Source organism: Bos taurus, chromosome 3 (genome assembly GCF_002263795.3).
Source record: "Bos taurus isolate L1 Dominette 01449 registration number 42190680 breed Hereford chromosome 3, ARS-UCD2.0, whole genome shotgun sequence".
Lineage (NCBI taxonomy): Eukaryota > Metazoa > Chordata > Mammalia > Artiodactyla > Bovidae > Bos > Bos taurus.
In genome coordinates, this window is record NC_037330.1 from 10609145 (window position 1) to 10626139 (window position 16995).

Below are 16995 nucleotides of genomic sequence, written 5' to 3' on the forward strand. Positions count from 1 at the left end.
CTGATTTGGGAAGATTTGGAAGAAAGAGAAAGAAACAGGCTCAAGATCCTACTGTACAGCATAGGGAACTATATTAATATCTGATGATAAATCATAATGGAAAAGAATATGAAAAAAGAGCATATGTGTATGTATAACTGAATCACTTTGCTGTATAGCAAAAATTAGCACGACACTATAAATCAGCCTTTGGTCACCTAATCTATGACAAAGGAGGCAAGAATATACAATGTTGAAAAGACATCCTCTTCAATAAGTGGTGTTGGAAAAACTGGACAGCTACATATAAAAGAATGAAATTAGAACATTCCCTAACATCATGCACAAAAACAAACCCAAAATGAAATAATGACCTAAGTGTGAGACCAGACACTATAAAAGTCTTAGAGGAACATGTAGGCAGAACACTCTTTGACATAAATCACAGCAAGATCTTTTTTGATTCACCTCCTAGAGTATTGAAAATAAAAACAAAAATAAACAAAAGGGGCCAAATTAAACTTAAAAGCTTTTGCATAGCAAAGGAAACCATAAACAAAATGAAAAAAAAACAAACTTCCGAATGGGAGAAAATATTTGCAAATGAAGCAACCAAAAAGGGATTAATCTCCAAAATATACAAACAGTTCACGCAAGTGTATATATATATATATATATATATATATATATATATATATATATATTCCAGTCAAAAATGAGTGGAAGATTTAAATAGACATCTCTCCAAAGAAGACCTACAGATGGCCAACAAATGCATGAAAATATGCTAAACATCACTATTAGAGAAATGCGAATCAAAACGACAATGAGATACCACTTCACCCTGGTCAGAATGGCCATTATTAAAAATCTACAAACAATAAATGCTGGAGAGTATGTTGAGAAAAGGGAACCCTCCTACACTGTTGATGGGAATGTAAATTGGTTGGTTCAGTCACTATGGAGGACAATTTGGAGGTTCCTCAAGGGGTCACACAGAGTTGGACACGACTGAAGCGACTTAGCAGCAGCAGCAGCAAAAAACTAAAAATAGAACTCTTATATGATCCAGGAACCCCACTTCTGGGCACATATACAGGGAGGAAACCATAATTCAAAAATGACATATGCACCCCAATGTTCTTTGCAACACTATTTACAACAGCCAGGACATGGAAGCAATCTAAATGTCCATCAACAGAGGAATGGATAAAGAAGATGTGGTCCATATATACAATGGAATATTACTCAACCATGAAGATGAATGAAATAGTGCTATTTAAAGAGACATGGATAGACTTAGAGACTGTCATACAGAGTGAAGTAAGTCATAAAGGGAAAAGCAAACATCATATAATATTGCTTACATATGGAGTCTAGAAAAATGTACAGATGAACTTATTTGCACAGCAGAAATAGAGACAGATGGAAAGAACAAATGAATGGATACCGAGGTGGGGAAGGGAGGGGTGGGATGAACTGGGAGATCGGGATTGAGATATATACACTGCTGCTGCTGCTGCTAAGTCGCTTCAGTCGTGTCGGACTCTGTGCGACCCCATAGACGGCAGCCCACTAGGCTCCAGTGTCCCTGGGATTCTCCAGGTAAGAACACTGGAGTGGGTTGTCATTTCCTTCTCCAATGCATGAAAGTGAAAAGTGAAAGTGAAGTCACTCAGTCCTGCCTGACTCTTAGCGACCCCATGGACTGCAGCCCACCAGGCTCCTCCATCCATGGAATTTTCCAGTCAAGAGTACTGGAGTGGGGTGCCATTGCCTTCTCCGATATATACACTGCTATGTATAAAATAAATAACTAATGAAGACGACAGAGGACGAGATGGTTGGATGGCATCACCAACTCAACGGACATGAGTTTGAGCAAGCTCCAGGAGATATTGAAGGACAGGGAAGCCTGGCGTGCTGCAGTCCATGAGGTCACAAAGAGTTGGACATGACTGAGTGACAGAACAACAATAATGAGGACCTACTATATAGCACAGGAAACTCTATTCAGTGCTCTATGGTGACCTAAATAGAAAGGAACTCCAAAAAAGAAGGATATCTGTATACATATAAATTAATCACTTTTCTCTGTGGCAGAAAGTGACACAACATTGTAAAGCAACTAAATACCAATAAAACTTTTAAAAAATGTAAGTCAACTATATTTCAATAAAAAAGCAGGCTCAAGAGGAAGATAAGTGTTCTATTTACATTTGAGATATGTGTAAATTTTCCAAGAGAAGGCTAGTAGGTAAAAGAAGCAGGTAGTTGGATATGAGTTTTAAGCTCAGAAGAGCTCAAAGACTTCACTTGTAAATTTAAGAGGCCTCCACATAAAGATCCTACATAGATCTGTGGAAATTGATGAGGCTATTTAGAGAAGAAAATGTAGAGAGAAGAACAAAGAGGGCTCAGATCAATTCTTTGGACCTCCCTGATTCGGCATTTGAGTAAAGGAGGAACCATTCAAAGAAACTGAGAGAAACAGCCAGTAAAAGAGAAAGTAATTTTAGGAAGCAAAAAAGAGTTTCAAGGAAGAGGAAATACCATTGCTCAGAAGTTCAGTAGGATGACTAAGAAATGTCCACTGAACGTTTTACAACATGGAGGTCATGGGTACTTTGGCAAGAACTGTTTAATTGAGAAGTGAGAGCTGAATTTAGATTTCAGTAGCACAAATTTGAGTGAGAATTCAGGAATCGAGGCAGTGTGTGTCCAGAATCAAACTTTTCAAAAAGTTTGTCTATAAAAGAGCTCTGAGAGATGGACCAGGAGTTATGGAGAGGTGTGGATCAGTGAAGGATTATTGTTATATTCTTAAGAAGAGACTGTGATTATGTTTTTTTTTGCCAGTGAAGATAATCCAGGAGTGAGGGAAAAGTTGGAGTTTCTGAAGAGAAAATATAATGTTAAGGCTTGATGTCTTCTAGGATTTAAGAAACAATGGCACCCAGTGCCAAAGGGGAAAGATGAGCTTCGAGAGGGAAGAAGGATGTGATGAAGGCCAGTGAATAGGTGGGTTCGTAGGTAAGATGTGGGGCTTCACCTCCAGTGGCTTCTATTCTTCTAGACTGCAGAGTGAGGTGAAACCATGAGTAATGAGTGAACAAGTGCTTGGACCTATTCTGTTTCTCATGGCATGAAACTAATTTTGCCAGTTCTTAAGATAGACAAGGGCCTCCCTGGTGGGTCAGTGGTAAAGAATCTGCTTACCATGCAGGAGATGCAGAAGACATGGGTTCGATCCCTGGGTTGGTAAGATCCCCAGGAGGAAGGTATGGCAACCCACTCCAGTATTGTTGCCAGAAAAATCCCAGGGACCAAGGAGCCCGGTGGGCTACAGTCCATAGGGTCACAAAGAGTCAGACACAACTGAAGCAACTAAGCACACAAGATACTCAACTGGAATTGGCAATATTTCATAGAAACCTGGAAGGTCACTGCTCTTTGGATTTTTAGCTCTTTTTTTTTTTTTTTGCAGGGACAGATTCCTCTTCATCTATGCTTTTCCTTTTCTGAAATTAGTTTGTGTGGTAGTTAATAGTTTTTTGATGAGATTCAAAATTTCGTATCAATCATTGCCCCTCAATCATGCTGCAGGGGTGAAGGCTGGCCAGGACACCTGGCTGTGTGTGGTGGGAAGAATTGATTGTCACAGTTTCTAGATGGGGCTTCTTAAAGGCTTTGGAGGAGACAGGTGTATGAGAAAGAGAAAGCATTTGTGCAGGAGAAAAGAAAAATGGAAATGATAAAAAGGAAAGATTAAGTTTTGCCATGTGCTGCATAATACTTAACACTCATATCTATCTTCCACAGAACATTTAATAAAATTTGTGCTACTTGTCAAAGTTGACACTGCTGCTTCCTGGGCTCAGTGTGGAGTAACAGCAGAGGCTACCCAAGGGATAGCCCATGCACATTTGGGTTACATTAATTTTTTATTGTGAAATAAATTATTCATAGCCAAGGATGTATATAGAATATATGAACAGTTTAAGATGCATAATTACAATCATAAAATAAGCACTCAAGTTCCAACTAGCCAACTTAAAAAGAGAACATTGCCAGTTCCTCTGAAGACGCTTGGGCGAACCTCCTCAATGGTGAGAGATTACTTGCTCAGTCGTTTCCGACTTTGATGACCCCATAGACTAGTCTGCCAAGCTCCTCTGTCCATGGGATTCTCCAGGCAAGAATATTGAAGTGGGTTGCCATTCCTTCTCCAGGGGATCTTCCTGACCCAAGAATTGAACCTGGGTCTCCTGCACTGCATACAGATACTTTACTGACTGAGCTACGAGGGAAGCCTCAATGGTATCCCTCTCCTACTTCCAGAGGTAACAAATCACCCCCTTAGTTTTCTTTATTGCTAAATAATAATATGTTGTTGTTGTTCAGTCGCCAAGTTGTGTCCAACTTTTTGTGACCTCATAGACTGCAGCACACCAGGCTCCCCTGTCTTTCATTGTTTCTCGAAGTTTGCTCAAATTCATATCCATTGAGTCAGTGACACCATCCAACCATCTCATCCTCTGTCATCCCCTAGCTTCATTTACTTTTAAACTATATGGAAACACACTATTTTGTGTTACTTTGGTTCCGTCATCATTGTACTTTTTGAGATTTATCCACGTCCTTAGAGGTACAACAGTTTATTTATGTCCATAGATGTGTAGTGCTCCATGATACGGAAATACCGCGATTTATTAATACAGCCTGCCTTTGACAACATGTAATTTGTTTCCAGGTTTTTCTGTTATAACCAGTTGTGCTAGAATATTCTTATATCTCATGGTGCAAGAGTTTTCAGATTATATACTTAAGAATAAGATTGCAGAGTCATAGACTATATCCCTAGTCAGTCTCATCAGGGTATACTTTTTTGCTTTCCAAAGTGATTCTTATCAATTTTATGTTGTCTTTTCAACAAAGACAATAAGGATTATATCCAAATATGAATAATAACAGAGATTTTGCAAACCTGGAGGCAACGTTATTAGTTGGTCCTCTCTGTAGAGATAGCCCCAGTGCAGGAAATGGGTAGACACTCAGGCGGGTGAAATGTTGGTGGTACATGTTCCTTTGTTTCATTTTTTTCTTCCCTAACCTTCATTCTCAGACAGGATTATCTTTTAACACATGGATGTGGTTAGGGGTCTCCTAGGAGGCTGAGAATGTCAGAAAACAGGAGATTCAAAGTTCGAGGCAGGAAAAGAAGGGGGCATTGCCCTGCACACGTATTTGAGGATCTGGAATGTCCAACACACAGTGAAGGGGTGGGGGTTGCTGTGCAAACATTTTTGTTGGAAATTTTGGCCCCAGAGTTGAAATGCTTTTTGCAGCTAGGAATTTCCATGGTCACTGTTGGATGCGTTAGTGAGAACTGCAAGTTTTTCTAACCTTTCATCCCCAAAGGATATGGAAATGCAAGTATCATCCTGCCTGAAATTCTGGTACCCTGACACTAAGGTCACTTTGCCCTGTGTTTCCTGGAGTAAGAGTACCTGGTACCCACACAGCTTCCTCTCTGCATCCTTTTCCCTTCTAGGGGATCAGCCATTAACTAATCACATTAGAAAAATGAACTTGAGTCCTCTCAAAATCCCTGAAAATTAGATATTGTTCCAACTTTAGAGATGAGAAAACTGAGGCTCAGGGAGGTGAGTAACTCACCCCAAATTAGGTCTCTTCTAAGTGGTAGACTAGAAAGCTGAAGTCACACCTGTTTAACTGCATCTGTGTTTTTCCTCCCTGTTCTCTCCCTGTTCTTCTCTTCTGTGTCTTGTCCTTTATAACCATATGGTCCTGAACAAGTGTCTTCTCCTGTCTGAGCTTTAGATTGAAAATTAGCAGTTCACATAGGTTTAATGAACATTTATTAAAAAATGAAAATCACCCTATGGACATTTCACATTCTAGTGAGAGCAATATTCTGAGCCGACAAAAGATCTTTCTCCCTCTATCTTACTACTGATCTTGTTGCTACTATTTTTACAAGTGTCTTCTAAATCTACTCTCACAGCCTGTGGCTAAACATGTGAGTTTAGCTTGTTCTACAGCTGGTGTGTACCTACAGTTAGGTAGGTCTTGACTATAAAACTTGTTCCAGTGTGTTGTTTGTCTGTTATTTTGATTTCATCCTATTTTGCCAACCAAGAGCATGTTTCCCCTCATAAAAGTGAGTTTTTAGTGGAGGTCTTCTTCAGATCTGCTGTTACAAACTCACACACACCTTAGCGCTGGTATCTGTCTCAGGAAAGCAGTCAGGCTTGGCAGCACGACGGGTACGCCCATCAGTACCCAGGGAAAACTGCTATTGCAGCCTCCCAGGTTCATTACTTCTCTAGTGACACCTCACCCTGCTAACAGGGGATCAGAAGCAGAGGCAGGAGGTGTAATTCAAATGTGGGAAAGAGTCAAATCAGCCTCTATCTTGGTGTGGCTCGGGGAGACCCAGCCCCTACCACCTAGGAGGCTAACTGATTCAGGCCTTTCTCCTCCGGGACAGCCAACTTGCTGTTTTGTGTGCTGGTCCACCTCACCCGTTTCTCCCTGACTCCCCTGGTTGGAGAGAAAGATGTTGGTTCTCGAGGGTAGCCCTCATCCACTGGGAATGTGAAGACCACGATCGAGGAGTTGTTCTCTATGACCCCAGCGTGTGTGCATATGTGCGTGTCTGTGTGTGTGTGTTTAGTTGTGTTCAGCTCTTTGCAGCCCCATGGACTGTAGCCTGCTAGGCTCCTCTGTCCATGAAATTTTCCAGGCAGGAATACTAGAATGGATTTCCACTTCCTACTCCAGGAGATTTTCCCAACCCAGGGATTGAACCTGAATCTCTTGGGTCCCCTGCATTGGCAGGTAGATTCTTTACCACTGCATCATCTGGGAAACCCCAAATACCCCCCCAAAATTAATTGAGATAAAAAGAAATTCTAAACTCTTCTAATAATGGTCATGGACATGAATAACAATATCAGGGACCTCAGGTTCTGGTTCCTTTTTGCAGTTGGTTGCCCAGTAATCCTGTGTCCTCTACTTGAAAACTGGGTAGACAATCTCAAAAAATCATCAAGATTACTGAGAATAGCAATGAGTGAGAGACTAGAAGTTTTTCATAGTCTAGAACAGTAGCTGCCAAACTTTTTCTGTAGGTCAGATAATAACTATTTTAAGTTTTGTGATTCCCTTCTGTCTCTGTGGAATATGAAGCTCTGTGTGGATTTACAATCTTTAAATGTATAAAAACCATTCTTAGTTTGGTAGCCTTACAAAAATGGATCACAGGCTGGATTTGGCCTGTAGTTTGCTAACTGCAGTCCTATAAGCTCATCTGCAATTTTAGAGCAGCTGGATATTAGAGAAAAATCTTCTAGAGACTTAATATGGTATATTTTGAGAGGAAGCATTGAGCAGAAATATCAGGCTCAAGCACAACTAATTAGAAAATAATCTGGAGAACAAAACGGACAAAGGAGAGTAAAGATAAGGAAGAACAGAGATTGTGAGGCAATTATTTAAAGGAATTAGGGATGTGGAAAAGAGGCAAAGATAAGGGATGAGGATTTAATGGAGTATCTTGAACAAAGTAGAGAGTCTGGGAAAATGGTATAAGTGGGGCAGATTTTCTCCTAAGCATGTCCATGCATGTATGCATGCTCAGTCACTTCAGTTGTATCTGACTCTTTGTGACCCCATGGACGGTAGCCTCCCAGGCTCCTCTGTTCATGGGATTCTCCAGGCAAGAATATTGGGGTCGGTTGCCATGTCCTTCTACAGAGGATTTTCTCAACCCAGGGATCAAACCTGAGTCTCCTACATCTCCTATGTTGCGGGTGGATTCTTTACTGCTGAGCCACCAGGGAAGCCCCTCCTAAACATGCTGCTAAGTCGCTTCAGTCGTATCTGACTCTGTGCGACCCCATAGGCGGCAGCCCACCAGGCTCCCCTATCCCTGGGATTCTCCAGGCAAGAACATTGGCATGGGTTGCCATTTCCTTCTCCAATGCATGAAAGTGAAAAGTGAAAGTGAAGTTGCTCAGTTGTGTCTGACTCTTCACGACCCCATGGACTGCAGCCCACCAGGCTCCTCCATCCATGGGATTTTCCAGGCAAGAGTACTGGAGTGGGGTGCCATCACCTTCTCCGAAACATAGTTACTGTCAAATACACACAAGTCCTGCTGTATAGCAGACTGGATTTGCATGGGGATATGAGGAGAAATTTACTCCCATTTGTGGCTTATCACTACAGGCATGTGTGCTCAGTCACTTCAGTCTCGTCTGACTGTTTGTGACCCTATGGTCTGTGGCTCACCAGGCTCCTCTGTCCATGGGATTCTCCAGGCAAGGATATTGGGTGGGTTGCCATTTCCTCCTCCAAGGGATCTTCTCAACCCAGGGATTGAACCTGAATACCCTGCATCTCCTGCATTTCAGGCAGATTCTTTCCACTGAGCTGCCAGGGAACCCTGGCTTATCACTTCGGTCCTCTTTTAACCGTATGGGTCAGGTCACAGGTCTCCACTTGCTTTCCTGGCACCACCCAACACTGTTAGTTTAGTGCTTGTTCAATCAGCTTTCGTGACTGAAAAATAAAAAGGAGGGAAAGAGTGCATTACTTCCCCGGGATGTAGGTTGGCAAGGGTGACTGGGAAGAATGCAATACTGTGGAACATTTTCTGTGGATTGAGAAGTAAGTAATAATGTCAATCATGGCATTTTAACCAAAGTACAAACATGTTTTCTCACAGATAATTGACCATGGGTGGAAACTCAAGATGGACAAAGAGGACAATCAGAATATTAATGGAGAGGTGATACATGTCAAAGAGAAAATAAGAAAATGCATCTCAACTGTATGACTAGGTTGAAAAACAGGTAAACAGGCCAATTTCTGCTGGGAGATAATTTGAAAGGCTGAGACCTTTTAATACCCAAGAAGTATTGAACATCACAATATTTGCACAATATATTGAATATCTCAAACAGGCTCATTTTCTCAGAATGATGGAAGAGCCCTGAACTAGGAATCAGAACTAGTCTTGGGTTTAGCTTTTAGTCTGCTCAGTAATTTGAAATCCGTGTAATCTGTGTGATTGAGCTTTTCTGAGTCTCGTTTCCTCATCAGTAAAACGGAGATGGCATGTTTTTCCTTTTCCATACTGTTATTTTGATTTATACATGCATATTAAATGGCTTTGTAAAGCATTAGGAACTATGATAATGATGGAGATTTTATTAGTTTTAGTATTTTATTATTATTTATTACTATTTTATTAATGAGTTGGCTTCACTAATAGAGCAGGCTGGGTATTATGATTAGGGGCTTCCAAAAGACTAGCTGCCTGTCAAGTTTTGCCTAAATTGAACTGTAATAGTGTGATTAAATCATTTTATGAGGTCCAAAGTTTCTAAGGTCCTTCAGTTCAGTTCAGTTCAGTCGCTCAGTCGTGTCCGACTCTTTGCGACCTTAGGTTATGAAAATAAGAAATATTTAAAAATACAATTACATTAAAGATGAAATTTAATTCAATTGTGTACCTCTTAGCACTTGATTAGCTGGCCATCCTAGCAATGTCTTGAGAGAATGGAGCAGAATTGCTGAAGAGCTTTGGGTCACCACAAAAGTACTGAATGAATGCCTGTCTGAACATCAGAGGTGGGCAAGGCATTAATGAAGAGAGGAGTGGTCTTTTGTAATTGTCTTCACAATTTTGACTCAGGATAGTTTGTTTTGCCCATATCTAGGGGTTTTGAGAGATGGCAGCCTGTGATTTTTTTTTCCTTTGAATTCTTTCCCAGTGCCATCTTTTCCCCTAAGCAAATATTCTCAATACAGGATCCTGACTAACCCTCCTGGAGTTCTTATGGCATAGATAGCTAATGTCCCACAAAGAATGCATGCTTCCCTTCCAGGAGCCTTATATCTTGTAACCTGTATTCTAGGAGTCTTCCAGGAGACTTTCCAAACTGCCTTGTATCTAGGTGGGGCTGGGTGCCAATGGCAGGTTGTATGGGTGTGATGTGTGTCACGTACAGGCTGAGCTAGTTAAGAAGCAAATGATTTCTCCACTCCCTTTTCTTCTTGTCTGCTTACTGAAAACTGATGCCAGTGATAATACTGGAAATCAAGTCTTGAGGAGGGAACTATCATTAAAAATGGAAAGAAACTGGGCATCTGAGTCACTGCTTGAAGGAGAGCTGCCCTATCAGGAACACCTACGTCATACTGGAATGTAAGCAAATAATCCACTGGGACTTTTGGGTTTTCTGGTATTACCTGGATTAATACAGCTGTTGATATAGCAAACCTTCCCAGACTATTCTGTTCTCTACAAATTGTGATCAGGTAGTCTTTTCTCTTGATATTTAGCCCTTTCCCTTTCTTCCCTAGGTCCTTTCTACCCTTCCTGCTGAAAGGTTGTTGCTGAGCCGTGAAAGATACTGGGATTCTTGGCCTCCAGAGGAGAGGAATTCAATCCAGGGCCAGTGACAAGGCTTGATCACTCAGAGCTTTTGTGTGATAAAGTTTTATTAAAGTATAAAAGAGATAGACAAAGCTTCTGACATAGACACCAGAAGGGGGCAGGAAGAGTGTCCCCCTGCTAGCCTTTGGCAGTATGTCATATACCTATCAGCAAGCTGCTAATTAGAGAAAGGAAATGTCTCAAAACTCAGAGTGGCACCAGGCCCCTCACCCATAACATGCATTTGGAGATAACATTGGCACAAGATGAATCATCCCGGGCCATAAAACAATTGACATGAATCTTGAAGAAAGGCAGGTTTCCAAGTAAATATATAGTTTCATTAAGAAACAGAGTAGGAGAACAATGTATGAGTAAAACATACTGGTTTGTTGAGCCCTTATCGGTTCTGAGTCTTAAGCGGAACCGACTTGAAGAAAGACAGAGTTTAGGGTAACTACATAGTTCATTAACATAGCTTAAGGAAAACATTTCCATAAGAAAAATGTATTGGTTAGCTCAAGGTTTGAGAAAAGTTAAGTTCAGGTGGAACCAGGTGTCATCATGGCAACACAGAATTTTAAAAGAAACCTCCTTTTAATTCTGTATAGAGAAGGAAAAAATCTGACACTTGTAGTTCATTTCCTCCTGCTGCTTAAGGGAGAAATAAAAAATGTCTGATGCTTGCAGCCTATTTCCTTCGTTTGGAGACCCCAGGCCTTCTTTCCTGATACCCTCTCACTGCCATCATCTTCAGATGAATAATGACATCAGCAAAGAGCAAGAACAAAACAGTGGTTATTTCATTCTTGCATGCATTCATTCACTCGTTTGTTTGTTTTTTTTTTTCTCTGCCTGACTCAAATGCATGGTGATAGCCCAGATGTTGGATGGGAGCCAAGAACAGATGTTTGCAGGCTATTACCTTACACTCTTGTGTTGGATATAAAAAAGGTATACACAGTAAAGACCATAAGTTTCAATGGCATGACTTTAAATTGGGAGTCTAGAGGAAGGGTAGTTTCTCACCACTTTACATCCATGGGATTTGTTTCATTTTTATTTCTTAACTTCTCATGTGGCAGAGTGCACTTGAGATTTAAGAGTCATCAGTGGAGCACCCTGTGGTCATTATTGGGTTTATAAAGCCAGCATAGGGAGATCAGAGAGTTGTTTAAAACCTGAAACCATGTTGTGAGCCTGGAACCCAAGTTCAAATACTTGGATATAAAAGAAACTGAGAGCCCATGTGTTGAAGGAGGATAAAGTTACACATGCAGAGCAAGTAAACGAAACCTAGGAAACAGACAAAAAAGGAGGCTACAAAATCACACCAAACTCATGTCTGAGATCTCATAATTTTCCCACTTATACAGCTTGTGCTCACAGGTACACTTGCAATTTGACCAAGTACAATCTATACTTAAAACAGTTGTCCTAACCTGTTATTTTAGTCATGATGTTGGGTATAACTGTGGTTTCTAAACAAGAAACTTACTCCATAGTCACTTAGGGATTAAGTGGCTTAACTGGAATGAAACCATGATTGCAGGGCTCACTTTATAGTTTCTATCACCAGTTCATACAGCCAGTATAGAATCTCACTGGCCTTGAATAATCCCTTAACTTTCCAAGAGCCAAACACCTGGCTTTGGAGGAAGAGATTCTTATGATGTGCTGGAGTTTGGACCAGGCTCTGTTGTTTGAATCCTGACTCTGCCACTCACTATCTCTGTGACTCTAAGTGAGTTACAGAAACCTCTCTTTGCCTCATTTCCCTCATTAGTAAAATGAGGATAATCATATGACCTACCACTGGTTGTCAGAGGGATTAAATGTACCAAGAGGCGTAAATCATCAGAACAGTGTCTCCTAAATAAACATCAGTTTTTGCTATTGTTTTCTGTTGTGGGTTAAGTGCATTTCCTCCGATTTGAGCTTTTGTTGGACTGGAAGGCAGCTAATTCTTCCTGCAGACATGAAAGTCCTGACTCAGGTTTTTTCAGCCTTATTTGGAGGATCCTCACAACACTGGTGTCCTTTTCCTCTCAAGTTGGAGCTCATTCCAATCTTCTTTTTTTCTTTTTTTGATCATGCTGGGTCTTTGTTGTGTGCACGCTTTCTCTAGTTGTGGTGTGCAGGCTTTTCATTGTGGTGGCTTCTCTTGCTGTGAAGCACAGGTTCTAGGCACACGTGCTTCAGCAGTTGCAGCATGTGGGCTCAGTAGTTGTGGCTCTCTGGCTCCAGGGTACACCTTCTGTCTTGACCTGTTGCTTTCTCCCTTCATCTTTTCCCCACTGATTCTCTCTGTCGTCCCTGTGGTCATGTCCTCTTCCCTGGCAATCCTACCCATGGCAGCCCTGTCTTTCAGATCTGGCTCAAGAGTTCTAACAATGAAGGGTTTTCTTTTACATTGGTGTATCAGTATAAGTATCAGTTCAGTTGCTCAGTTGTGTTGACTCTTTGTGACCCCATGAACCACAGCACAACAGGCCTCCCTGTCCATCACCAACTCCTGGAGTCTACCCAAACCCATGTCCATCGAGTCGGTGATGCCATCCAACCATCTCATCCTCTGTCGTCCCCTTCTCCTCCTGCCCTCAATCTTTCCCAGCATCAGGGTCTTTTCAAATGAGTCAGCTCTTGGCATCAGGTGGCCAAAGTATTCGAGTTTCAGCTTCGACATCAGTCCTTCCAATGAACACCCAGGACTGATCTCCTTTAGGATGGACTGGTTGGATCTCCTTGCAATCCAAGGGACTCTCAAGAATCTTATTCAATGCCACAGTTCAAAAACATCAATTCTTCAGTGCTCAGCTTTCTTCACAGTCCACCTCTCACATCCATACATGACCACAGTGGCTGACTTTATTTTTCTGGGCTCCAAAATCACTGCAGATGGTGACTGCAGCCATGAAATTAAAAGACGCTGACTCCTTGGAAAGAAAGTTATGACCAATCTAGACAGCATATTAAAAACCAGAGACATTACATTGGTGTATGGGTACTAAATATGGAGGAGGGTATGGCAACCCACTCCAGTATTGTTGTGTGGAGAATCCCAATGGACAGAGGAGCCTGGTGGGCTACAGTCCATGGGGTCACAAAGAGTTGGACATGACTTAAGCAACTAAGCACAGGATATACGCACTAAATACCTAATGTTTTTCAATGCTAGCTTCATGGCAGGAGAGGACAGTTTAGTTCAGGATTAAAAGACTGGCCAATAGCTGTGATAATGATGCAGGTGATCAGAAAGAAGGAGAGAGGCAGCAGATCAAGATGCTCCAGGATCCTTGTGCAAGACAAGTCACAGGTATCCTGTCTGCTCAACTAAAACCTGTAACCAGTTAACCAAATTGCATGTCTAATAGATCACATATAACTATACACCAAAAGGAAATATTTCAAATGTCTTTTGCACACAGGACTCTGGCTCACAGAGTCCATCTTTTGGTGACAGGTTTTCTGAGGACAAAAAGAACTCAAGGGAATCCTAAATTTCACTCAGTGTTTTTATTGTTGATGTTGTAATTTTGAAATTATCATATGTGTGTCATAGAATAAAGCAAATAAGCAGGGAATTCCCTGGCAGTCTGGTAGTTAGGACTGTGTGCTTTCACTGATGAGAGCCTGGTTTGATCCCATCCCTGGTTGGAGAACTAAAATCCCACAAGCTGCATGCTATGGCCAAAAAAAAAAAAAAAGCAAATCAACAAAACTGTTGATGATATTAGGATCACAGTTTTTCAGTGTCTGAGAAAAGACAAAATATAGTAACAAAGAAGGTAATGGAGAAAACCCTACAATATCTAATCTAAGTTGGAAATATCAATAAGAGCACAAGGTTATATATGATTTATACATAGTCTATATAAAATATAGCATGTGTTGCATACAATATAATCTGTGTGAAATTAAAAGATGCTTGCTCCTTGGGAGAAAATCTATGACAAACCAAAACAGCATATGAAAAAGCAGACATCACTTTGATGCTTTTGAAATGTGGTGCTGGAGAAGATTCTTGAGAGTCCCTTGGACATCAAGGTGATCAAACCAGTCCATACTAAAGGAAATCATACCTGAATATTCACTGGAAGGGCTGATGCTGGAGCTCTAATACTTTGGCCGCCTGATATGAAGAGCCAGCTCATTGGAAAAGACCCTGATGCTGAGAAAAATTGAGGGCATGAGGAGAAGGGGACAACAGAGGATGAGATGGTTGGATGGCATCTCAGTGGACATGAGTTTTAGAAAACTCCAGGGGATACTGAAGGACAGGAAAGCCTGGCGTGCCACAGTCCTTGGGTTGCAAAGAATTGGACTGGACTGAAGGACTGAACAATGACAACAGCAGTTTATATTTATCTGTGTATAATCTGGAGAAGGCAATGGCACCCCACTCCAGTACTCTTGCCTAGAAAATCCCATGGATGGAGGAGCCTGGTAGGCTGCAGTCCATGGGATCTCGAAGAGTTGGACATGACTGAGCGACTTCATTTTCACTTTTCACTCTCATGCATTGGAGAAGGAAATGGCAACCCACTCCAGTGTTCTTGCCTGGAGAATTCCAGGGATGGGGGAGCCTGGTGGGCTGCTGTCTATGGGGTCGCACAGAGTCGGACACGACTGAAGCGACTTAGCAGCAGTAGCAGTAGTGTATAATCTATAAGTCTATTATATATCTATGTCTATATACATATATATGTGTGTGTGGAGAGACAGGGAGAGAACAAAAATTTGAGAATATGCTCTATTCAACAAAAGAGTTTAGAAACCAATGTACTCCAGTAGCAATGAGCACAGCTACATTCAAGTACTATTTTCTAAAATACGATGTTCACTAAAAAGAAGCAAGGCTCCTTAGAGAAATGACAAGTTCTAGCTTTGAAGCAGGAGAAATTTAAAGTGAGGTTAAGATTTCTTATGCCATCATAATGGAAAGAAATTCTAAAGAGTAATAGGGGTCTTGTTAAAAGGGAACAGCTCTCACTGGACAAGTTTGGGACAATACTAACCTCAAAAGAATAATGCTTGAATTATATCAATGTCTGAGTTTGTAATGACACTCAAAAAAAGATAAAAGAAAAAAAGAAAAAGGGGAAATAAAAGCTTATTTACTACAGTGGAGATTCTTAGGACACCAACTTCTTATTATGAAAATTAGTAATTAAAAGGAAATATTTAAGCTTTACTCTGTGTTAGTCTGGGTAGGTGGATTATGCCACAACCTCAAAATCTTAGTGGCTTGAAACAAGAGTGTTTATTTTTCATTTTCACCCCTCGTCCGTCTTGGATTAGCAGCTGTTCTGATCCACATCTTCCTCACTTAGGGATACAAAATGACAGAGACTCAATGATTTAGAATGCTATTGTGGCAGTGGAAAGGAATGTGCTAGAAAATACACCATATGTCTACTCATATTTTCATGACCCAAGCAAGTTATATGGTCATGTCCAAATTTAGGAGGGTAGACAAGTGCAATCCCACAATGGCAGCTTGTGTAGATTTTTTAGGAAATAACTTTCTTCTTCCCTTTTCCCCAGGAACACAGTAAACTTCACCCTACTGACTTTGTGACTTGCTCCAACTGATGCCACGTGGGCAGAAGTGACAGCACACTGGCCTGGAGCAGTGGCTTTACAAAGCATCTCATCCTTTGTCTCTTTAGCACTCAGAACATCCAAGAAGAGAAGAGCAGGCCCCCAGGAGCTGTTGCTTCTTTTTCAGACTCCTGGTTTGAGAGACACACTACACTGATCTGGAGCCTGGAGCAAAGCCCAGAAGAGCTACAGCTGAGCCACAGGCAAATCACAGATTCATAAGGGATGTTTGTTGTTGTGAGTCAATAAGATTTGGGCTTGTTTGTTGCTGAAGCAAAAGCTGACTAATCCACCCATCATATACTCAGAAGGAAGATTAAAAGTGGAATACTGGTGGCTAGCCACATTGCCTTTTAAAGTGAAGTGAGTACTCCAGATTGCCAACTAATAAATGTTGAAGGAATGATACTACTAGACACCACTGTTTTGCCATCCTGAAATCATAAATTCCAGCAGTTATTATCAATGAATATGGAACCATTAGGTGAAAGTTTATTCGGAAATAGAATATTTGGATGAGGCTAAGTAGCATCTTGTGGATTACTTCCTGCTTGCAGGGGGTTCACTGTAGCTTTGGAGAGAACTGGTGGAATCAAACGCTATGTCACTGATAGTGGATGGCTTGACATTGTGTGCTCCTGGTGTGATGCAGTTGGAAGCAATAGCACTGCCTTTGAAATATCCTTGCCTGAAATGTTTCATCTGTATTTAATCAAGACTTTAGTTTAGTTTCAATATACAGGGAATACAGGAGACATAGGAGCATGTTAAGTAATGTTGCAGGAGACAGTGCATCAGGAGTGTGGTAATTTTATAAGGTGATTGTTCTAACTTCTTCAAAATGCCCATGTCACAGGGATTAAAAAAAAACAGTATGTTTGTGTGGCTGTTCTGGCTTAAAAATGACAAAAGATATAAGACAAATGTAGTGCATAACCTTG

General features: G+C 41.1%; 1 long non-coding RNA gene across 2 annotated transcripts in view; it reads left to right on the plus strand.

The window, feature by feature from the left end:
* LOC101903951 (uncharacterized) overlaps window positions 1–16995 on the plus strand; it is a 101925-nt gene that overhangs the window by 65967 nt on the left and 18963 nt on the right. For both annotated transcript variants that reach the window (XR_001495611.3, XR_009493836.1), the window contains exons 2-5: window positions 8735–8861; window positions 10097–10219; window positions 10378–11404; window positions 15998–16417. This is a non-coding gene — a long non-coding RNA (uncharacterized lncRNA). The remainder of the gene's footprint in view (window positions 1–8734; window positions 8862–10096; window positions 10220–10377; window positions 11405–15997; window positions 16418–16995) is intronic.